This window comes from Choloepus didactylus, chromosome 5, assembly GCF_015220235.1.
Source record: "Choloepus didactylus isolate mChoDid1 chromosome 5, mChoDid1.pri, whole genome shotgun sequence".
NCBI classification, from domain to species: Eukaryota; Metazoa; Chordata; class Mammalia; order Pilosa; family Megalonychidae; genus Choloepus; species Choloepus didactylus.
Window position 1 is genome coordinate 61106130 of NC_051311.1, and position 23858 is coordinate 61129987.

The 23858-nt window shown below is 39.8% G+C and overlaps 1 long non-coding RNA gene across 1 annotated transcript; it reads left to right on the plus strand.

Moving 5' to 3' along the window:
• The first annotated feature begins 2862 nt into the window (after positions 1–2862).
• LOC119534106 lies at positions 2863–23851 on the plus strand. Its single transcript, XR_005216958.1, has 3 exons — positions 2863–2891; positions 20876–20957; positions 21737–23851. It is a non-coding gene; the product is annotated as an uncharacterized LOC119534106 (long non-coding RNA).
• Positions 23852–23858: the final 7 nt, after the last annotated feature.

Below are 23858 nucleotides of genomic sequence, written 5' to 3' on the forward strand. Positions count from 1 at the left end.
GGAAGCTCGTTAGCTGACTGGCTACTTAGCGTATTCCCGGGAGACTGACTCTGTGGTCTGATGTCACCTCAGGTCTGAATTCTCTGCTCTTAGTAAACTATGATATAGTATTTTAGAAGTCTAGCCTACAATTGCTTTGAAATGTAAGGGTGCCTATGCTGAAAAAATTTAACATAACGTAAATTGTTCGAGCAAATGGGTTTTATTTTCCCTTGCCACTGTCCTTTCACACTTTTATGCTCCAGCAAAAGCCAACTGTTGCTTCCCAAGCCTACAGTGTTGTTTCATGTTACTCTGCCTTTGAAAATGCAACTCCCTCATCAGGACACCTTGACCTTGTTGTCTGCCTCTCCGACTCTTGAGTCATGCTTTAACATCACTTCACTGGGAAGCCGACCCAGAGTTGCCCCCACTGTGTTAATCTCTCCCAGTCAGTGTTGCCTTTAACTTTATAGATTCATACATACTGAAGTATTGAGTTTATTTGGTATTCATTAATTTGCAAGGAGGGTAGTTACAAAGCACCTACTCTAACCCTGTTATTTTTCCTTACTGCTAAAATGTAAAGAAGACTGATGTGAAAACCTTTTCCTCCCACCAGTCATCATCATGGTGTACATAGGGTTTATGATTCATCTTCTAAACCCACAACTAGCTTTAAAGTTCAGCTTCCAGGATAGATCTGAAGGAAATAAGACTATGTGATCATAACTTCTGTGGAGTGAATGTGACGTTATTTACCAGATCCCATAGTGTTGGCATGAAGAATTCCGAGGAAGGTGTCATTAGGAAAGCCGAAGTGCTGCTTTATAAGCTGAGTCATGCCTATATGGATATATTCACAGACAGTAGGATTTTATAACAGGTTAGTAAGGAAAATAAGAGAGATTTGACTCTCTTAACTGCTAAGGCAGATATCTTGAAGAGAAACTTGTAATGAAATACGCTGTGGTGTTACTTTCAGGTATTAAAAAAAAAAAAAAAGAGGACACGGAATCAGATAGGTCAGGAATGTTTCCCAATATGGCATTTTTAATGTACCTATTTAACGGGATCTCTCTCATATGAAACTGCAAGACCACCACTGTGATGATATAGTGTCAATTAGCTATGACTTAATATGTACCAACCATGACTAACCCAAAACTCCAAGTCATTGTGAATGCATTTTCTGTGCCCTAGGTTTTCTGGGGTTTAGGTTAACAGGGATATTTCCTTTGTGTTCAGTTTCTAATTTTTCATTCGTGTACACAGTGTGTGAGAGTAGACCTTAACACAACACAGGGGCAAGAGATTAGTAATAATAACAAAAGCTGACACTGTTAGCCAACCACCATGTACCAGGCACTGCACCAAGTACTTTACATTGATTATCTCTTTTAATAAACTCAATTCCATGTGGCTGTACTATTATTATACCCATTTTACAGTTGAGAAAACTGATGCTTAGAGAAGTTAAGTCATTTCCTCCAAGATTATACAGCTAGTAAGTGGAGGAACCAAAATTCAAATCCTGTTAGTCTGGCTCTTAATTCCAAGCTTTTAATTCATAATCCTATTCAGTGTTCAGAAATGACTTTATTCTTTTAGGTTTCACAATTTCGTTTAGTCAGTTTTCTTTTGTAGTGGGTTTATTGTATTAGAGAAGAATGAATGCGTCCCCCAAAGCTGGGCATTTTTGTGCCATGACTCATTCTGGATCATCTGGTTACAGTTTGTTACCTATGGTGTGTATTAACACAACTTACCCCTGTGTTTTCAGATAATGTGATGCTGGTTATAAAAGATTATTAGTATGTCAAGGAAAATAATTAACAAAGCAACTGCCCCAACTACCAGAAAAACAAATTCATGAAGGAATTGCCTTTCTTTTGTTTACTGGAAATGAATAGAAGCTAGCTGTTGCATCTTCTAGTAGGTTCAGGCCCCATAATTTAAGTGCCTTCTCAGGACCCAGAACCCTGTTGTCTTATGATATTATTGCTGCTTGGTTGGCTATGTAATGCCTCAGTCGGGGAAAACTGGTTTCCCATTGACAGAGCACAAGAGGCCCTTGATGACCTGGCTTTATTCTCAGGAGTACCCCCTATTTCTGTTTGATGCTCTCTGGTCTAGCCAAATGAAACTGGTCATGCTTTCCCTCTGCCAGGGGGCTCTTCCTTCCCCTCTTTTCCTGGCCAACTACTATGGTCCCTTCAGAGCATAGAGGAAACCTCCTCTAGGCAGCCTTCCCTGAGCACTCAGGACTGATAGGTGCCCCTGGTGTTTCCACAGCACCCTCTCCTTAACCTTTTGTGCATTCATCACACTGCATTGTAATTCTTGTTTTCTCATCTATCTTTCCTGACTTGTGTTGGCCCCTTGAGAGCCAGGACTGGGTATTGTTTACTTCTGTATATAAACCCAGATAGAGGAAATGACATGCTTGACAATAATAGAAACTTAACAAATACACTGCCTGGTGTTTCACAGTTTGTAAAGTGCTTTCATATACATTACTTCATTTAATCCTCATAGCAACTCTGGGAAATAGATTTCTTTATCCCCATTTTACTGATCTGGAAACCTCAACTTGCCCCAATTTATATGATGATTATTAGTAAATGGTATGGCCAGGACTTGAGCTCAGTATTCTCATTCCAGATCTCATACTCTAATATACCATGTGGATATTCCAGGTCAAGTCTGTCAAACAGTTACTAGAATCTTTAACAAAAACAACACATCAGTCTTGTTCTAATCAACTAGATTCAAAGGGAGAATTGACAGATTTTAATTTCTCCTTTCTCATTTCCTCCTCCTCCTTTAGCATTCTCCTACCCACCCCACATATTTCCAATGAAAGCCTTAAACCAGTGTGATGGATACTCTCCAAGTTTCAAGATGTTACAGTAAGTCTTTTGTACTCAGACCCAGTCGGCTGCTTCCCCTTTTATTCTTGTGGGTAGGACTGCTGGAAAAGAGGAGAAATGGGATTCAGGTAAAGTGCTTAAGAAAATTGAATAGATAAGATCATAGTTACGTTAGTGAGACCTGAACAGGATGGGAAATATGTGTGCCTGGGCAGTAAGAAAGTGAGCAGGAGAATGTGAGTAGGCGGCTGGTTTGTTGGCAAGCAAGAGGCTGTAGAGAGGTTGACTAGCTGGGATGGGCTGTGTAATTAAATAGTTGAATAGATCTTAATAACAGACTGGGGTGGTGTTTTCCACAGGCCTGCAGGGGTGTGGGGTGGAAGTGAGTGAGTTGGAAGCATCTTTGGACGACTTGCCTTGAATGCAGGAGCTGCATCATATTCACAAGCAAATGACCCGAGGAATACAGCATAATCAGAGGAAAAGAAAAATCGATTTTCAGGGCAGTATGTCTGCCCAGAATTTAAAAATTCAGAATTAAATACTCAGCCTTGGCATCCTAGGTACTCCTGACACTGCTGTCAATGGGGGAAGGAGAGGGGGTGTTAGTTTCATAGAGAAATGAATTTTGCCACCACAGAACATTAGACCAAGTACATAAATCCCTTCTGTGACTATTTGAAATGTCAATTATGAACTTCTCCATTTATATCTGGTTATTTGCAGTAAGAGGATACACCAGCATTTATTATTGTTCTGTTGTGGGAGGTGGGGGAAGAGCAGTCAGGAAGGAATGGAGGTACGGTGTGAGATACCTTTACAGGAATTCAAAGATGAGAGCAACTCAGGATAGGCCAAGGCAAGCTAACACCATTCTTCATTCACACACTGATCAAAAATTTATTAGCACCTGCTGTGCCAGGTACACAGTATGATGAAAAAACAGGCATGGTCTCTGTCATCATGGAACTTACGGTCTTAAGGCTGAGATAGCATGAAACACATAAACACGCAGCAAAGCAGCTGAATAAAAACCAGGGTGTGTGCCATGAGGGAAAAGGTGGTATAAGACAAAAAGAAGGACTTCCTTTAAGTAGTTCTCAGAGGAGGTAATTTCTAAGGTGGAACTAAAGGATGAGAAGGAATGTGTTGGTGGAACAGTTGGGGATGGTGGTTCCAAGCATAGAGAATAGCACATTTGAAAGGCTCTGGAGTGGGGAATGAGCTTGGCCTTCCAGGATCGAGGAGAAGGCAGGTGTGGCCCTGGATGAGGATGGGAGAGGCTAGCAGTACAGCCACTTGGAGGCCGTTAGTTTGGTTTGTTCCTGCTCTGGGAGGAGTGGGTGATGCAGGCTTTCCCATTTCAGAAGTCTCATGGAATCTCTCGATACCCCCTCTGAAACTTCCCCAGCCTAGGGCATCCCCCAGGCTCTTTGGAGAGCCTTCAACCTCCACTTTCCCCTTCAATTAATGTTACTTAGTTGTTGAGGGTTAATAAACAAGAAAAGTACCATGAAAGCAAATTACAGGGAATTTGAAACCAGGAGTCATTTCAGGTCCTAAAAGCATGAAAATCTTCCTAAGGGACTATAAAATGACTTTAAATGGAATTAGTTTTAAAATAGATCATCTGTGCTCTTCTGCAGTGCACACATGTAAGTATTGTGAAGCTAAAGAACTGGTGGTGAATATAGCAAGGTAGTAGGATTAAACACAAAAACATTGATTAATTCTGAAAATTGAAAACTGTACTGTTGGCTCCCTGAAGTTCTGGGGAAAGTCAGCCACAGGATTAAGTGGAACCATCTCCTCAGGCTGTCATCCAGACCCCATTTCTAGTCTTAAGCCTCCTCAAGGTTGGGAATCATAAGAGAACAGTAAGGTGGCTTCATACAAATAGAGCCTGCCTTCAGGCACTCTTCTTCTGTGGAGTTCACTGTCCTCGGTGCCTTCTGCGGCATCCCTGTGGCAGGATTGAGGAAGTATCGTGGCGAGCATGGCTCATTCACTCACTCCTCAAGGCTCTTCTTTCTGTGTGTGCTCTTTTAACTACCTCTCCCTCCTTTTAGAAGAAATGAACTTCGAACTAGGGTGGGTGGGGTGGGGTGGGGCTTGAAGGAAAGAGTGGTAAAAGTTGTTATATAAACACTGTGGTTCTGATCCTTCTAATCTTTTACTACCTGTAGGAACAGGTGAATGCAGAGAAGCTTCTGGCAGGAAAGGCTGATTTTTCTCAAGGTTATGGGTTATGCAATAGAGCAGAACACCTTTGAAGCTTGAAACTGCAGAAGGCGCTCAGAGCAGCTTGTTCACAAAATGTGTTACGCAGAAGTTTTCCTTTACAAGATCTTATGTGCATGAGTATCATCAGGAATTTCTTTGCCAACATTTAGCTGGGTATCTGGGGTGAGCTGTTAGCACTGATCTGTCGTTACAGTAAGCAGTGTTCTGTTTTCTTTTTAAAGACTCTGCTTTCAAAGTTTTCCTGAGGTGCCAGTCTGAAACAGTTATCTTCAGCAGCTGTGTTTGAATAGTATGTTTTTATATTCTAGTCTATAACCAAGAACTAATGTCTGTGAGGGAGAAAAAAAATTGAGAACATTCATTCTCTCTTTATCCAGTTAGAAAGTGGAGGTAAACAGCGATTTAACAGGTTATATGAACCAGCTGTGCTGAGTTTGCTTCTGAGACAATGACCAGACAGATGAAAGAAGTGAAAGATATTTTTAGCACATCAGTACTGCTTTGAAACACATTCATCCCCAGTCCCACCCCCCATAATTCCAGTGGGAGGATTCAGTGGCAAATGCATTTGCTCTAATAAAGTATGTACAATATTTTACCTCTTTGTTGTTCTTTGAAGTATTCATGAGGAATGGTGAGTGGATTATTTGACAAAGGGGAGTAGCTTTGAAAACCATGTCTGTGGACTTCTTTTTTAGCATACCTCAATTCTACCTGAATGTATGAAGTTATGGCTGGATCCCTTCAAAAGGAGCTCCACCTTTCTCATACTGTGGCCCAGGGACCACTCTTTCCCCTCAGAGATGTGGTTTTCTCTTGTAATTGGGGCTTGAAGACATAGTCCACTTTGTTTCAGGTGGTTCCCAGTCCTTTTCTTTGGGGAGGTGATTCAAGCATGTCTTGGTATTCTGATGTCAAGAACAACACAACTTTAGCAATTCCATTCTTAATAATTTTTGGCGCACCAATTTAAACCACATAGTGTTGAATCAATTAAAAACTTAAAATGAGGTAATAAATCAAGTACAATTTAAGTGAAACAATAAAAGGAAGGAATCCCTCCTGGGATTTATGGGCAGTCTCTAGAATCAGTTTTGAAGAACAACAGGCTTTTGTATGTGATAAGAAACGTGAGGTGATTTTCATACAGGGGTTTTACCCCTTCTTCTTAAACTTCTGCATGGTTTGCCATTGGTTTGATTGTGGACCAAGCTATCTCTCCTGGCCATCAAGCAAGGGGTGTTAATAAGGACATAGAAGACACCACATGGTGGTGTAGAGTCAGCACTGGAGTGGGGCTAGCAGGCGAGTTCTTGTGTCTTCCCTCTGGCTCCTTTCCCTCTCTCTCAGTTTGCTAAAGCTACCAGAATGCAATATACCAGAAATGGATTGGCTTTTACAAAGCAAATTATTAATTTACAATTTACAATTCTTAGGCCATGAAAATGTCACAATTAAGGCATCCACGGGATGACACCTGGACTCTGAAGACAGGCTGCTGGCATCTGGAACACCTCTGTCATATGGGAAGGCATATGGCTGGGACTGCTGGTCCTCTGTCCCCTGGTTTCATTGCTTTTAGCTTCTGGTTCCAGTGGCTTCCTCTGTGGGTCCTCTCTTAGCTTCTCCGGGCCTTTTCCCTCTAAGCTCTCTCAGCTTTTTCTGTCCTTTATCCTCTCATAAAGCACTCCAGTAAAAGGATTAAGACCCACCTTGAAGGGGTGGGTCACATCTCAAATTGATATAACCTAACCAAAAGGTCCAACCCACAGCAGGTCTGCACCCACAGGAGTGAATTAAAAGCACATGGCCTTTTCTGGGGCACATAACGGCTTCAAACCAGTACACCCTCCTCCCCAGTTACGTGCTCTATGATTTTGCATAGGTAACTGGACCTCTAGATAAGATGAGGCAGTGTGCGGCAGTCAGGTTGCCTGAGTCTGAATCGCAGTCTGCCACTTACTAGCTGTGTAATTTGGGGCACATTAAAGTTACTTAATGCCTTTGTGCCTCAGTTTGCTCACCTGAAAATGGGGATAATAATACCCACCTCTTAGGGCTGTTGTGAGAACTGAATGGGGTAATATTTGTGAAACTCTTAGAACAGTATCTGCAAGGTGATTTTGTCATTCCTATGACCCTCCATTCCGGGTGAAAGAATCTTTTACTCTTTCTCCTGCTGTTAAGCTGCCTTTCCCACTGAGAGACAAATAGCAGATGTCTAATGTGTTTACAGTAGAGCCAATCAGGACAAGTAGATGGACCGAGGAAGCCAAAGGAGGAGCACTTCTGGCTGTGAAGGGTCCTCAGTGTGCCTTGCATGTGCCCTTCACCTGATGTTTAAACAGCGGCCCTTGACTCATCAGAAAAACCAGCCCCTCTCAGCCTCCTGGGAAACCTTGTTCCATCTCCCTCAGGTAACAGATGTCATGTGGGTGGTTATCACTGACCTAAGGTTGGGGCTTCCCTCAGGTTTGCCAAGGTCTCCAGGCAGCATCACCAGTTTTCCAGCACTTTCCAGGGTCCGAGTCAGACTCAGTCATGGTGACCAGGCTCCTCACTTGCTGGTTCCTTTGGTGATAACTCGTTGAAACTTTTCATTCCATGAAAAGTTGAAATCTATGTTGTTTCAAATTCTCAGCACTTTTCTGAGGGCTCATATGGCTACCCTTAAAATAACCTAGTGAGGAATAAGAAAAACACTTAGTCCCAAATCAACAGGTATTTCATTGCTTGTAAAAGCTTCTGCAGAGGTTTTCAGTGGGAAGGAAATGTGTTTATGGGACAAGCTTAGAAAGCTTTTCTCTCCTTTTCAGAATTTATTTAGTGGTTCTTCCCTATGTACTGGTGAACCTCATTCTCTTTAAGTTTGGTAGTTCTAATTTTCCACTAAGAATGACATACTCAAAACTAGAAGGCCTTCCAGGCCATCTCTGGATGGAAGAAGGCCATTCTGCTACCCTGCTGCAGGCTTCTAGACTCGTAAGGAGATTTCCAAATCTGGGGGGTCTGGGAATAGAAAGCCAAGGTGAGGGCATATAAGCTGTGCTGATTGTCTTGCAAGTATCAGACATGAAGTTTTGTCAAAACTCGTGAGTGAGAACTATCCTGATTAGATAAGGTATTAAATAGACTTCACAGTGAATTAAACTGTAAACATTATATTCTTGATCACTGAAAATTATTAATCTAAGAAGCCTAGAAAAGGCCAGTCACTGCTGGTGATCAAAACCAAGTGCCCCAGTTTTTTGGAAACAAACGCGAAAATTCCCTTGACCTGGCTGCTGAAATAGCTGTGTGCGGCTGCCACCTTGTGGTCAGTGCCAGACAGTGTATGCGTAACTGGCTGGATTCTCTGTGAAATACATTAATCTTAAAGGTATTTTAACAAAGACCTTGCTCAGTCACTCACTGCACATCTCTTTCCATCTTCACGGCCCAAAAATTCTGCCTTGGCATCTTTCTAGTCTGAGCTTTGCCCTCTCATTTTGCCACCAGACTGATCTTCCTAAAATGTAAATCTGATTGTCTTTCCCTTACTTAAAACCCTTTAATGGCTCTGCATTTTCCAGGTTTAAAATCATTTCTTAGCAGATCCCTGAGCCAAAGTCCTTCTCCTCAGATTTTATCTTTGTACGTGCTTTTCTGTCTTCCTTGTCTGCTCTACCTGGCTAACACCTGGTCATCCTTAAGATTCATGTCAGGTATCACCTTCTCCAGGAAACCCTCTGAATTGTATTAGGTTTTCTCTTATACATTCATGGCTTACTTCCTTCATTACACCTCAAATCCTCTTGGAAAAAGCAAGAGAAAGAAAAGGACAACCAGAAGGCTAGAAGGAAGAGGAGAGAGGGAAGAAATATTAGGAACTTATCACAGTGTTTTATAACCAGATACATTTCTTTCTCTCTTGAGCAAACTTCTGGAGAGTAGGGACTGTCTTTTATGTCTGTATCCCATGTGGAATAGCACAGTATCTGCCATATAACTGTTATTCATCAATTATTAGAAGGAACAAAAAGGGGGAAAATAAAAGCAGGCAAAGACCTGTCACCATACATTCTTCTTTAAGTATGACAAAGCTCAGAAAAGAACAAAGTTAAGCTCAAGGAGCCCTAAAATAAAGGCCCTGCATATCAGTACTGATGGTGGAGAAACTCCATCTCCTCCATCAGCAACACTTATTAACCTCTCATTTACACTAATAACTGCTTGTTATTAGGAAGGGTTTCCCTTTCTCCATCCCCCAAATTAATCTTTTTAAAACATGGTTCACTCATATCATTTCTTTACTCCAACTCTTCTATAGAAGAGTTAGACATTCTTTAGCCTGGCACTTCAGGACCACCAGAGCATAACCTCAACCAGTCTATATTTCCCACCACTTTTTGCATGTAGCTTAAGTACCATCCATATTCTAGGGACTTGGTAAGTATTTGCTGATGAATTTAAATACTTACTTGGAGAGGCGGTGTGACAAAAGCACATCCTAAAAATTTCAATTAAAAAGTTTTATTAAACTCTTTTGGGTACAGGACCCTGTGCTGGTCAGTATGGAGCCATCAAAGCAGGGAAGTTCTGTTCTGTGCCTATAAGGAACTGGTAGTCCAGCCGGGGAGAAGATAAAAATGCCAGGAACGTTAAGGAACGGGACAACAGAAATGGACTAGTCACAAGGAAGTGTGTGATTAATTGCCCAATAAGTGGCTCGAGAACATGGTGGTGATTAAACAAGATAATATATAGTAAAAGTGCCTCTACTCGATAAAACTCCCAACTCCTCAGTCCTGCAGTCCGCCTCTCTTTCCTACATAGGACATAACTGTGTTGTTACACTTTGTACATTACAAGTACCTTGTATGTGTAACTGAACTCAACCTGTCATACAGAGCCTTTCATCTCCACCTTCCCAGCCTTATGTGCTCCCCACCCTTGAACCCCGAGCTGTAGAAATACTGAGGAGAATATATCATGTCATTTAGCACACTTATTTTCTGAAACATTCCTCCCCATCTCCCTTCCTTATCCACCTGGAAACCTCTGTTCTTCTTTAAAATTCAACCTAGAGTTCCTCAGTAAAGCCTTCTCTGACACTCCAGGCAGAACTAGCCACTCCTGCTGAGCCTCCACTCTCAAACATGTGCTTATTGCATGTACTGAACAGTATTGCTCAAATATTTCTCTCTTCTGTGGGACTGTGATATGCCACCCATGGCAGGGACTGTCTTCTTTTTTATATTTCCAGCACCTAACACAATGTCTGATGTATAGTACATGTTTCATAAATATTTGTTGTTGATTACAAGTACTTAACATATTATAGGCACTTAGTAAATATTTTTGGCTTTAAATTGCTAAGTCATAAGCGCTGTGAGTTCTGACGAAGGTGACATACCAGAATGAATGGAAGCTTCATAGAGCAGGTAGGAATTATTGAATTGGACCTTAAAGGTTTTGTACACTTAAAATGGGTAATGTAGTAAAAAGAATTCCAAGTGGAATAGCTCAGTGTTTTCGCTAGGAAAGCACACGAGGGGTGTAATCGGCCACAACATAATGGAGATAGCCAGGAAGAAAGCAAAGACAACCACGAGGCCAGCACTAAGAAAAAGCCTTCCAGTGAAGAGACACTGAAATATTTTTGAAGAATTTTACACTAGATAACTAGGTTGGCGTACCTAGAATTTAAAAACATTTGAGAAGTTTGTAATGGTTTCCATTTGAAATATTTAGACTGCTGAAATTTTGAATTTTTATAAGCATAGGTTTTGATGTTTAAAACTTGTTTTGAGGGAGAAAACCCATTATCTTTGTTTAAAAGTATTAAAACTATTGTTAATTATACTTGTGCAGTGTTAACAGCTACCTTATATGGTAAATGTGGGGAAATCTATTTAGAAAATGTTAGACTGCTCTTCCAGACATTATGGTTGTAGCATATTTTCAATTAGATAGCAAGTGTGTTGATATGTAATTGATAATAGAAAAAGGTTACTTTTTAAAAACTGCTACTTATAAACTTTTTCTCTTTTCCCAAATACCATGTATTTTGAGCATAGTTTTTACAGATTTTGAATTTACCCAATTATCTTTTCATTGCTTGTGGGTTTTGTAGAATTTGAGCATTTTTATGGTAGATAAAATGTTACTTCTATACAAGTATTCCTTCCTTTTATCAAAAGTTAATTTTAATCTCACAGACTACATTGTGCAACTTTATCCTGCTTCTTTGTAACAATGTGAGATCTGTATGCCCTTTTGTAAGGAACTAGATAGCCAACTAAAGCTGAACTAACAATTCTGTGAGATGCAAAACTTGTGTTAATTTTTGAAGATAATTTAGTTTTTTGTCAAAAATCCAGTGAAATCACATGACTTTCCTGCAGCAAGCAGAGTGGATTACAAACAGAAATGCATCTGGCTTTAGGGTTGTTAGCTTTCTTGAAATCAACCATGGAATATCCTTTATAAGCACTAATAACTAATTATTGAGAACTAAATGATGAAAGTTTATTTTTGAGAAATATCTCAAGTTTCTAAGTTTTAAAAAAATCTATGATGCTTGTGCAGTAATATAAGTAAAAACTATACAAGAAAACTAACCTATTTGAAAACATGGCTATATTAAAAGGGAATTTTCGTTTCTATGTCATACATGTGACAGGATTGCTAAGAGTGGAAACATAATTTGCTTCAAGGCAGTGGACAAAGTAAGAGTCACTAGTACTATGATAGTCTGTATATTCACATATGTTGACACAAAATGTAAGGTATGTTTGAAGACATTTTGCGTATTAGATCAGTTAGTGGTTTTCAGTAGCTAAAAGACACTTCCCATGTTTTGAAACTATATGAATGTAGAAAAATGACTTAATACAAGGTAGAGTTATACTTGAGGCCAGTGGTTTATAAGTTGCCAATAAAAAAAAGTGTGTGACATGCGTTGCTTTATGGATAGTTGTTTTCATCTATGATAAGTATGAATTTTCAATTTTGATATTGGATTTTGCTTTTAGGAGCCTTACAATGGAACTAGGACCCATTGTTTTGAGGGAACTCTGTTATAATATTATATAAATCAGTCATTATCTGTTAGATTTGGACACATTTATTCTAATTAAGCCATAGTGTCAACCTGTAAACTTCTTTTGATTTAAGAATTTTTCTATCCCCCCAAAAAGACACCTGGGGAGTGAGGGGAGAAAAGGTGCGGAGCAGGGGTCACAAAGCAGATCTTTTTAGTTGAAATAAAGGATTTATCTAAAGGAAGTAGAGAGAGGGCCCTGAAGGTGGGGTAGACATAGATGGCTGAAAAGCCTCAAATACACTCAGGTGTCCTATAGATTGTAGATTCCATGTATTACTTTTGAAAATCATGATGACTTGATCAAAGTGGAGTTATAGGGAGATTCTCCAGGGTAACTAACCCCTTTTCTTCTTGAAAATGGGGGAGGAGGGCCATGTGGCCCTCCCTTCATTTTTTTATCTTGGTGTTCCCTTGGTTTCCTCCATGAGGCTCATGGAGTCAACCAAGGCACCTAGGATCCAGGTGTGAAGATCTTCTACTGTGTAATACCTCTGCTTTAAGGACTGACTCTTTCTTTCATGAACAAAGGCTTTCCTTTTGGCCCAGCTCTTGATCTGGCTCTGGGCTAGTCTTTAACCTTTTGGGTCCATTCAGCTCTGTTCCGTCCCTCTGCCCTCGTGACTGGTAATGACCCACGAGGCAGCAACACCATGCAGCAGGTGGTCCCCTATAGCTAAGTCACTGCCCTGGGAACAGTGCCTGGTGGGGCCGTCTCAGGCAGACTGGGACTGGGCAGTAGCAAGGGGGCCTCTCTGTCTCACCTTGAGTCTTTATAAGGGCTCTTTCAGTATCACATAGAGAACAAAGGAAAAAAAAATCCTTTTTCTTTTTTTTAACCATTTAAAGTCTCCTTAAGTTGATAAGAAATTGATATAAAGTCAACTGAAGGACCAAAATGGAGAAATTATCCTAACGGTAGTTCCTAGCTGTGTCTTGGGCAAAGCACAAAAATGTTTTTCCCACAATTATGGTTATGGCCATTTTATTTAAACACACCAAAATTATCCATTTACAGATATCTTTAAAAATGGAAAAAAGAGGACTTTGAAAGGATGTTTTAAGATTCTGTTTGACCTTGTTGTGAATAAAGGGAGCTCCTTTTAGGAGTAATGTGACATTGATATTCTAGGAAATGAGCAAAGTGAAGGTTGGGGCTTTTCTAAAAATTATTCGTAAATACTTCAGTGGGTGTTGTTTAAAAAATTATGATGCTTTCTGTTCATTCCCAGAGAAGAAAAAATATATACTGTTGCTTTTGAAAGGAGTTTTTGTTGTTGTTTTTAATATTTTGCTTGTTTACTACACTGATGAATAGAGATGACCTCAGTCTAAGAAAAAAAAGTTAACCATAATATCTCTCTTTGACTGGAAAAATAAGCCTTTATCAAGTAGCAAGAGAAGAAATGCAAGTCTCACCACCCAGTCATCATTTCAGCTGATCAGAAATTTCCAAAAGCAAAATAAAACAAAAAGCTCTGTACATTTTCATAGCTGGATAATAATTCTTAGTAAATACTACCAGCTTACTCAGTTCTTAAAAGGCCATAAAAATGTCTGGTGACAAACAGTCACCTAAATACAAATGTTATATGTGGTTAACTATGCTGTCACCACTGTGAGCTTTTGAAATTGGAAAAGCTAGCATCATGTCTCTTGTTTTTTTTTGTGTATGGAATTTTTTTACTTAAAATATATTCAACTTTTTTACTTTACGCACCACATGCACAGTTAATGCTTTACAGCTTAAGTATTCCTGAGGCAAAACCGCAATCATTTTCTTGAGCAAATAAAAACTTTTGAGGGTATGTTCATTTTTGTAGCCAACCTGGAGCACAGAGGATTTCCAGCAAGTACCTTGAACTTGACTACTTAGTTGCCAAATACACTGTGACTCTGACCCAGAAGTTGGAGTTTATACCTTTATTTTTCTGTTTACATTCCATGAGTACTATATTTATAAAAAATATGAATGGTGAAAAGCCTTCTTAGCTTTTCTAAGGCAGAAGAATTCAGGCAAATTCTGCTACAAACCAAAACCATCTTCTGATTCCTAGAACTTTTATGATTTCAGATCCATAAAAGCTGAATCAAATGCTTTGGGAAATTAGAGGTCAGTTGATTTCAGAATCCCTTCCAGTTAAAAGAATCTCTGGGCTCACTGGATTTGGGAGTATGGTTAGGGGGAAAGAAGATTTTAAAGGGGAGGGAAGCTTTATTCTTTGTTTTATACCCTGTGTGGGGTAGGAGAACTAACATACTTTTGGATAGAGGTTGCAAAAAAACCTATCTGAATTAACAGCACTGAAGTATATATCTGAGTGTGATTAAAAGGGAAAATGTTAGATTGTATTTATGGTAGCAGAATAAGTTTTTTAAAAGTCCTTGGAACTACAATACACAAATAGTGAACCCTAAGTCAAACCATGGACTATAGTTAGTAGTAAAGTTATAAAAATGTGCTTTCATCAGTTGTAACTAATGTCCCACACCAGTGCAGGGTGTTGATAGTGGGGTTGTGTATGGGAATATTGTATTTTATGCGTGATTGTTCTGTAAACCCACAACTTCTCTAATAAATAAAAAATAAAAAATAATTTTTTAAAGCCATCTAGTTACCATACAAAAAGATTAGTGGTCATTCAAAACTGAATTATCACCAGCCTTTTAAAAAGCTGTGTTAATAGTACAAATATGACAATATTAAACATTGATGCTATTAGAAGGTATTTGGGAAGCATTCAGGCACTGATGAGTGATGAGTTTTTAAAACAAGGCAGAGAAATCAAGTGAGTTCCCGTCTAGGCACAGGTTTGTTTATCCTGCCTTCTGAAGTCAGAGCCAACATTCTTAATGGTTTTAAATGATTTGGAATGTTTCTTTTTTGGCAGGGCCATTTTCCACACGTGAGCTATGACTTAAACCCCTTAGATAAGGTCCAGAGCAGAAACCAGCCTTGCACTTCAATGTCGTATTTTAGAATCATCTTATTTTAGAGCAAAGGGAAAACTATCACATAGAACTTCCTTATTTCAGACATGAAGATACTAAACCAGAGAGGCTTTGGTCTGCCAAAGGTTGCATAGCTGGATAGGGAGGCCAGTCTGAAGCCAGGCCTCTGGGCCCTGGGTCTAGGCACCTTCCTCTACACCATTCCACTCCCTGTTCCAACCTTGGAAGGAGGGTCCAGCATGTCCCTAACCTCCCATCGAGGAGAGACAGCATGCCCTTTGAGGAACGTTCAGAAAATTTCTTAGGTCAGAAAGGAGAACCTCATTTTTACAGAATGAAACAAATCAGTTGTTTATTTGTCATAAGCAGGTTTTTCAAAATCTCCCTTTACAGTGATGTAAATTTATTAGTTGCTGGACAGAAACAAGAATAATAGAATTCCTATCTACATCCAGAACTAGAGACTTGATCTACCTTTTTTTGGGGGGGGGGGGCACTGAGTTGTGAGAATTAATTTATGCTATGCTAGTTCTTAGTAAAACAAACTTTCAGACTTTCCCACAGGAGAAAGAATTGAGCAGTGTTCTAAGAATATGCACTCCTTTGAGCACTGAGTAAATGTAATGCTTACAAGAGGCTCTAGAAGCTTGAAAGTGCCTTTTGGAAATAGAATAAAGGGGGGAAATGAGGAAGGAACCAGATAGAGAAACCGAGCCAACTGGAGGAGGAGGGCCTAGGAAGAACTGCAGACTCACCCTCTTCCTGCTTGTCTGGGGCCTTAGGGGAGTCATGAACCCTGCAGGAGATAACTCATTTCCTTGTAAGCCAAGGGGTAAACCAGCCTATGCCTGCTGTGCCTACTGAGACAGTCACGAATGTCCTGTCTCTGGTGGCTTTTGTGACAGCACCTTGCTTCACATTGACTATCCCCATGAGCCAGTGATGGGCCACTTGTGGTATCATCAGAAAAGGAGAGGGACCAGTGTGCATCTCCCACTGCAAGTGGGCATTCTGCCAGGAGCTTCCATGTATCACCTCTAAATCCCTCACCACAGCCCATAAGAAGATGATGTTGCCTTTATTTGTGTAAGGGCGAGAAGCTGAGCCAACAGACTAAATAATTTGTCTGAAGAGGAAAAGCAAGTCATATAAATGGGATTTTCACCCACTGTCTGACCAGGGATCCCCTGTGGAATAAATCCTGTACCTATTCCTTCCAGGTAGCATCTAAGCAACTATCATTGAAAGTACCTTTTGAAACAAATCAGTTGTTATTTGCCAGTGTTATTTTAGTGGCATGATTATTGCAAAATGTGTTTTCCCCCAAAAATGTAAATTAAATATGTCATAAGAATCCAGTTAAGAGTCTCCAACATGATCTTTCAGTGGAAGGAGCTGCTCTTCAGTCCTGGTAACAGTAAGTGCCATTCCCTCCCCACCCCACCCCCATCCACACCCAGCCCATGCAACAGTGAGGAGGAAAACTTAGCTTTTTTAAGCTTCAAGCGTGATTTTGGAATTATATCTCAATGTTTTTCCCCTATCACCTGTATTATCTTCATTTTTAAAGTAGATAATTTATTTCTCTATTTTGTAGGTATTAGAAAAATTAACATAAAATCAATGATAAAATAAGATCTGAAAAAAATACTGTTTTATACCCATTATCAGTTAGCTTTGTTATTACAAAGCAGGGGCAAGTGAGACCCAAAGCCTGAGATGAGATAAGCTGACTTGACCTTTGTGTTGGCTTTTCTCTTTTCTCTCTCCAGCAAGGCATGAGCCCCTATTCAGCCATCAAAGCCACACTAAACTTGATGTCGATTCCCTTCCTAGTTCTGATGTAAATGGCACAATTGAGATAAATAGCTACTAGAGAGAAGAGTTTGGTTGTTTTAGGGCCACCACGTGTCCATAATGGCCTTTCCTCAGGGTCACTCTTCAAGGGAAGTAGGGCCATCTTCGGGCACCATTGAGTAAAACAGAGTGTGGTAGTGATATTTTAACTTGAATCTACCTTGCTCTGTTAAATTTGTGTGCACTTAGAAAATTATAACCCAGCAAATGTTTTAAATTTAAACCATGGATAAAATTTTCCTAACACAGTTCCACAGCAAACTGGAAAAATGGAATCTTAAGCCTTGTATTGTTTTCTTCTTAAGATTTTATATTTGCATTAGTTTAAAAATTCCTCCACCCCCTTTGCTGCCTCTTTGTTGGAGTGGGTGCCTTAGTAGTAGCCTTCTTATGTGAAGTGAACAGATTCAGGATAGAGGCTTCATGTGCTCTCAAGTCCCTGCCTAACCAAATGCTCCCTTCCTCCATTGCTGTTCTCTGTTAGTCATGCTCAATTTCCTTGCCCTTGCGGTTATATGGAAAAGTTCTTCTTGTCTTAACTGTTCATGTGAAAGTCACTCTTATGTTTCACCTCCAGTGTGAGTGTAATTCAGAATCCCGTGACTTGATCATCCCTCTTTTGCCTTCTGAAGGAATTGGGGTTGAGGAAGAAGACTTGTATTGAGCTGAAAGGCATTTACAGGGTGTCATTTAATCCATTCTCTTTGTCTTCATCCAAAACTTCATTCCAGACAAATGGATATCTATATACCTTATTCATTAAGGCGTCCTGAGAAAGGCTCCCCAACTTCTCTGGGAAATTTATAAGAAACTGACCAGACCCCATTTCTTCTGTGGAGATGAAACCCATGGGAAAGCCTGTCCTAACCCTGCCTGTGGGCCCCATAGCCCCTAGAATCTCCCCTGTCTTACTATTTATTCCACTATAATAATCATCTGCTTACTTGTATGTACCACCCCCACCCCCACTAGCTTGTAAACTCCAGGAAGACCGGCACTGTGTTTTGTTCCTTTTTTGTCTCCGGCACAGTACTTCCCACATATTAGGTCTTAACAAACATCTCTTTATTCTAACCCTTAAAGTTCATGTTTCTTCTCATCTCCTGCCATCTCTGATCCCAGTTAGCTTCCACCCTGTGTGGGGGGAAATATGCATACACACACACACTCCCATCACCTTCAGTATTCCTGTGTCATCTCAGATCTCTTGCAGTCTAAATTCCCAAAGGTCCTGCTTGCCAAATGCAGCTGATTTTTTCCCCATTCTTGTTTATCTTGTCCTCCCTACAACATTTAATGTGATTTTACTGCCCCTTCCTTGAGATTCTCCCTTTCCTTCCACCTGCCAGGCCACCAACCCTGCAGAGCCTAGCTCAGGCCCCTTTCCTCTGTGAAACCTCACCTAACTATGTCAGCCTGCCCCAAGCTCATCTCATCCTCAATACCAATTGTACTCCCTGTCAGCATAATATGCTTTAGCACTTTATTTGTACCTTTATATTACACTTCCTTCCAGACTTAGGTTATAAGGTCACATGCAAACATATACACATCGTCATCTTCTGTATTTTTCTAGCAGTGTCTAGCACAGTGCTGGGCTCTCAGGAGGCAATCAGTAGATACTTACTGATTGATTTGAAGATGTCTTTCTTTATCACGAGTATTGAGAAGTGTTTTAGGGCTTTGCAGTATTACTGTTGGTTAATCCCTCCATGAAAGATGTGACTTTCCAAGTCAAATGTGCAATCACTCTCATGTCTGTGGCTCAGGGAAAAATACTTTCAATGTTTGTCCCCTGTGTTTGCAGCCCTTGTTATGCTCCAATGACATTATCAGTTTATATGAGTACTTACATCAGACTGATCTGTCTTATTTGCTCTCCTTTGGGGGTCATCTGAGACAAAGGGTTGTCATGTTGACAGTATAAGTGGATCCTTGGCTCCTTGCCTGAAAAGGAAGCAGGAATCCCATTCGTGAAGCATGCTCATTGGCTGGGCTGCAGTTCGATGCTCTCCTCTTTGGTGATCGGTTTGCTGTAAGCTTCAACCTCAGTCCTGGATTTAGATTAGAATCCACAAGAGCTGTAAAAGGTACAGATTTCCAGTGCTCTTAAAGAGAGGTGGGGATAGTAGTGGGAAGCTGAAAATGTGTTTGTCAAATTCATCTGACTTTCCTGGCCAAACCTTTCTGTACTCTAGTTTTCCCATCTGTAAAAATGCACATACATCTAAATCGTAGGAGGCTGCAGTTACAATGGTTATAAAGCACTTTCACATTCTGTAGATGGGCAATAGAGAGAATGAAAGAAACATGCTACATAATAAGGTTTTATCATATGCTTCTTAAGAAACAGGTTAATTGAAGGAAAGCTTCTTGCTGCTTAAATGAACTAACCACATTTCCAAATACTGAAAACTTCAAGAAAACAGCAGATGGGTGCTCCTCGCAATGGTACAGGCTTCAGTTGTTAAAAATGAAAGTGCTCCTCTCTTGATTCTGGTTCCTATCTTAATCTTTTATGATCAGACAATTTGAGAAACATGCCATTATTGTCTCATAGTATTTAAATATCCAAAAGTCATGTGTGAGTTAATGGCTTCACATTGATTTGAATTTTATATTTACACTTAAATATCTTCCTTCCCATCTGTACTCAACTTGAATATGTCAGAGTTGTTTTTCTGTCCTAAGACAGTATTATCTGTAACTATGGCTTTTTCTGAGCATTTCTTTCGCTGGTCAAGATCTTCTCAGATTTTAATCCCAACCCTCAAGGATCTTCCCAACACATTATGTTCCTGTTTTGATAGCATCTTTAAATGCATTAGGTTCCTACTCACTAAAGATGTTAAGTAACACTTGGCTTAAAGATTACACCTGTGAATCACAAATCATTTTCTTCACTAATCAGTTTTGATCCACATATCTAGACCTGTCATCCTTGTTTGCTGATAAGCATGGCATGCTCTGTGGCCTCGGCCATGTTTAAGTTCCTGTGTGGAGTTGTAATCATTAACTTAGAAATTGCAGTATGCTAACTTGATAGAGTGGACTTTTCTTCATCAGACTGCTGAGTCACTCAGCTAGCCTCTTGCCGGGAGAAATGTGAGTTTGTGAGATTTAAGCACCTTTTTCAGAAACCCCCCTTGGAGCAGTTCTGAAGGTGCTCCCAGTTGCTGTGGCAGGTGGCATCATGTAGGTAGAAGTGTTACCTTGAATAGTCAGTTTCCAGAAATGAAGATCTCTATGACATCAACTTCCTCTTTGGTGATGTGGTGAAAAATGCATTCTACCTTTTAAGTTAGACCATGCAGGAGATAGTGTAATGTGGCTTCAATTCTTCTAAATTGCCCTGTTTGATTTTGAAACAATAAAAGAAGATTGTACTTCGAGACTAGTGCTACCCTCTTCTGGCCTTCTGTGGACTGTGCTGCTACATCATGAGGTTGCAAAATCAATTTTGAAAATAGGAACCTCCTCATATCTTCTGTGCAGGCTGCTTTCATGCCTTTTTTCTGTGGTTGGATCTAGAGATTTATATCTATTTTCTTTCATAAGACATCTTGCTGATCAAACCTTGATGATCTGTGAAATGCTCAGCCTCATGTCAGTGGATGGTTTCCTTAGCAACAGCCACACCTCTGGTTTTCTCCAGTACAGAGAGAACAAGCATGAAGGAGGCATATGCTGCTCATTGTACAGGAACTTTCCCAGCCTATGTGTCTTAAGCAGGAAGGAGAAGGTGCTTTTTTTATTTCTCATTTTAAAAAAAGCATCTGCTTATGTCATAGGTGGAGTAACTTGCTTAAGAGAAAACAACTGTCTTTTACTTCTGCTGTTGCTTTGGGAGATTTCCTAAGGGTTCATACTATCATTTAAATTCCAGGTGCTGATCTTCTGAACAAATGCCTCCTGAGGACTTCTGTGCCTGGAAAAAAACCTGTCAACAGATTGCTTGATACCTCTGTGTAAGTAGAGGCTTGTGCTCATAAATCATTCCCAAGGAAGTTTTGCTCTATTTTGTTCCTGGATGATTCCCCAGGAATTAAAAAAAAAAAAAATTGTCACCAGTTTTTGATCTCTAGTCCCTTTCTTTTAAATACCCAACTCCCAACTTACTGTTGGCAAAAAATCTACACTACTAACAATATTCATTTCAGTAAATTCAGATGGATATCCCACGGGCATCTTTTCAGATTCTATTATTAATCAGGGACTTGTGTAATTGGCTACTCTGGAATGTATCAGTGTATGGCAAAATGTGTTAAGCAGAATCTGTGAACTGCTTCCTATTTATGAGCAGTGATCTTTTTGCCAAATCTCTGTTTATAATGTGATAAAGGAAAAATGATTTTTTATTATTATATAGCTATCATTCTTGAATGTTTACATTGTGCTATCTCTAGTTCTAATTGCTTGACATGTAGTGTCTTATTTAATCCTCACAACAACCTTATGTGGTAGGTGCTATTATTATCCTTATTTTACAGATAAGGAGACTGAGACACAGAGAGTTTAAGTAACTTACCCAGTGATATACAGAGAGCTAGAGGCAGAGCTTGGCATTCTGGCTCCATAAGTCTGTGCTTAACCATCTTGCCATACTGCCTCATAGAAATGGAAACTTAGGAGGATTAGACTGCTGGACTATATTTTGAAGATAGTATTTTAACACTGTCATATTCACATGCATGATCTGTTGGACTAATCACTATGCTCTTTTTTACTTGAACTTCTTTGAAATTAGTGGAAAACAAGGCTTTAGAGAAGATGTGAATTGATAAAGGTCGCACTGCGAATCAGAAATGTGTCTGAGGATCCAGGTCTTCTGACAGTTTGCTGCCGGCCACATCCTACTCATCTCAAATTTCCGCCTTACTCTTGGTGGGTTAAGTTTGGTGCTGCTTCTAATTAGGACCAAAGCTGGTTTTAATGGTCTGCCCATATTCTCATTGTTGAAATCATGAAACTTGGAGCTAACTTATGTTCAGAGTTCCATGTGGCCATATGATGATCAACCATTATAATAAACAGAAAAGAACTGAGCAGCAAAGGATGCTGGCTCAGAGCCTGGGCTTGGACTCAAGCAAACTGAGGTTTAAATCCTGCCCTTCCCATTCACAAGCTGCATGACCAAGGGCAAGTAATATACCCTTTCTAAATCTCTTTTGCCTCACCTGGAAAATGGAGATAATACCATCTACCTTGTTAGGTGTTTGTGATTGCTGAGAAAATGCATACAAAGCACATAGCACAGTGCCTGGCACAGAGTAAGTATTACAGAAATGGAAGCTATTATTGTGCAGAGAATCCTTCCTGTTCACTTCTCAGTTCGTTTTGACCTTCACCCTGAGAGGATACTCCAGAGGTCTGATTAATCTAATAAAATAATGAAGATTTTTAGTGCTTTAAAATGCACAGACTGTTTCCATATACTGAATTACATATGCTTCTAATAATCACTGCAGGATAGGAATTTTTATTTCCATTCTGTAGACCACAATACAAGGGCTCAGAAAAATTAAATGATTTGCCCAAGGTCTCAGAGCTAGTAAGTGGCACAGCCAGGACTTCAGCTCAAAACTGTAGCTCCAGATCCTGTACTACTTGTTCAACTGCTTCTTGTAAGCAAATATTCATTAAATGCATATAGGTCAGCAGAAAATGAGTTAGTATCACCACCAATTAAAAGTTTCATCTTTAATCTCTCCTAAATACTCGAATTAGAACTGCTGCACTACGATGCCTCCCTAACATTTTGAAGCTAGGTTCTGAAGAGGAGTGACAGATCTTCTTCTTCTTGTGAAATCCTCAAGCCCCGAGGGAAGTTAACTTAATTTAGTTTGCTCATGCAAGAACAGACTGGCATTTCACTTAAATATAAACAGTGTAGTTCCACTGTTCACCTTTTTGCCACACAAGAGTTACTGATGTGGTTTATTGATTTCACATTTCAGGCTCCAACTTTACTATCAGATTTGGAAGAAAAATACAAAGTAAGGCAACCTGCTCAAAATCAGCATAAAGCATGGCAGTGCAGACCAGACTTGGAAATGGCTTGTGGGCTAAGAGACACTAAGAAAGGATTTTGTTCTTGAAAGATTATTTTAATGCTTGAGATGGAGGGTTTTACAATTTTAAGTGGGTTTTCTGTTTAAAAAAGAGTTGTGAAAAGTAGCTTTCCTTTCAGATGTTGCCAGTACCTTAAAATTTGTTGATGGTTAAAATTGATCTTCAAACAGAATCAGCCTGACTTATAGAATTTCAACCCTATTGTAACCTGGCCTGAAAAAAAAAAAAAAAAAAAGATCAAGTTGATGGTTGGAAATTGGGGGATATGGAGGAATGGAAACATGCTAGTGTGTAATGGGTGGGGTTGTGCTTGCAGTTGTCATGTCTCTGAAAGGCTCAGCAAAGTAAGAGATACCACTTGCTGTCACTCTGTTTTCTTGTATGAGTCCCTATTAATTTATCAACTGTTTTTTTTTTCATTTCCCTACTAATGAACTATGCTATTTTTTTCTATGCTAATTTGGTAGCAAATCTCCATATGCAGACTTATTTTCAGGAAATGGACTCTAGCTTTAGAAGACTCCTTTATATGAAAACAGGGGGCCATACTCAGTCTTATCTCAGTGTGTTTTGTTCAAGTTACTTTATAGTCACTTGCCAACTCAGTCCTTTGGTCTCCACCCTCCAAGGACTTAAAAAACGCAAGAAAGTTTACCAGATAACTGATCTCTGAGCTTATGCTTTGTCTGTTGAAAATGCCTTGTCAAATTGCACCCATAGATGCAAAAGAATATACCCACCTTTATTCTCCTGCCAAATCTTTGAGAAGCCTGCTTAAAGGATAATATAGAAAACTT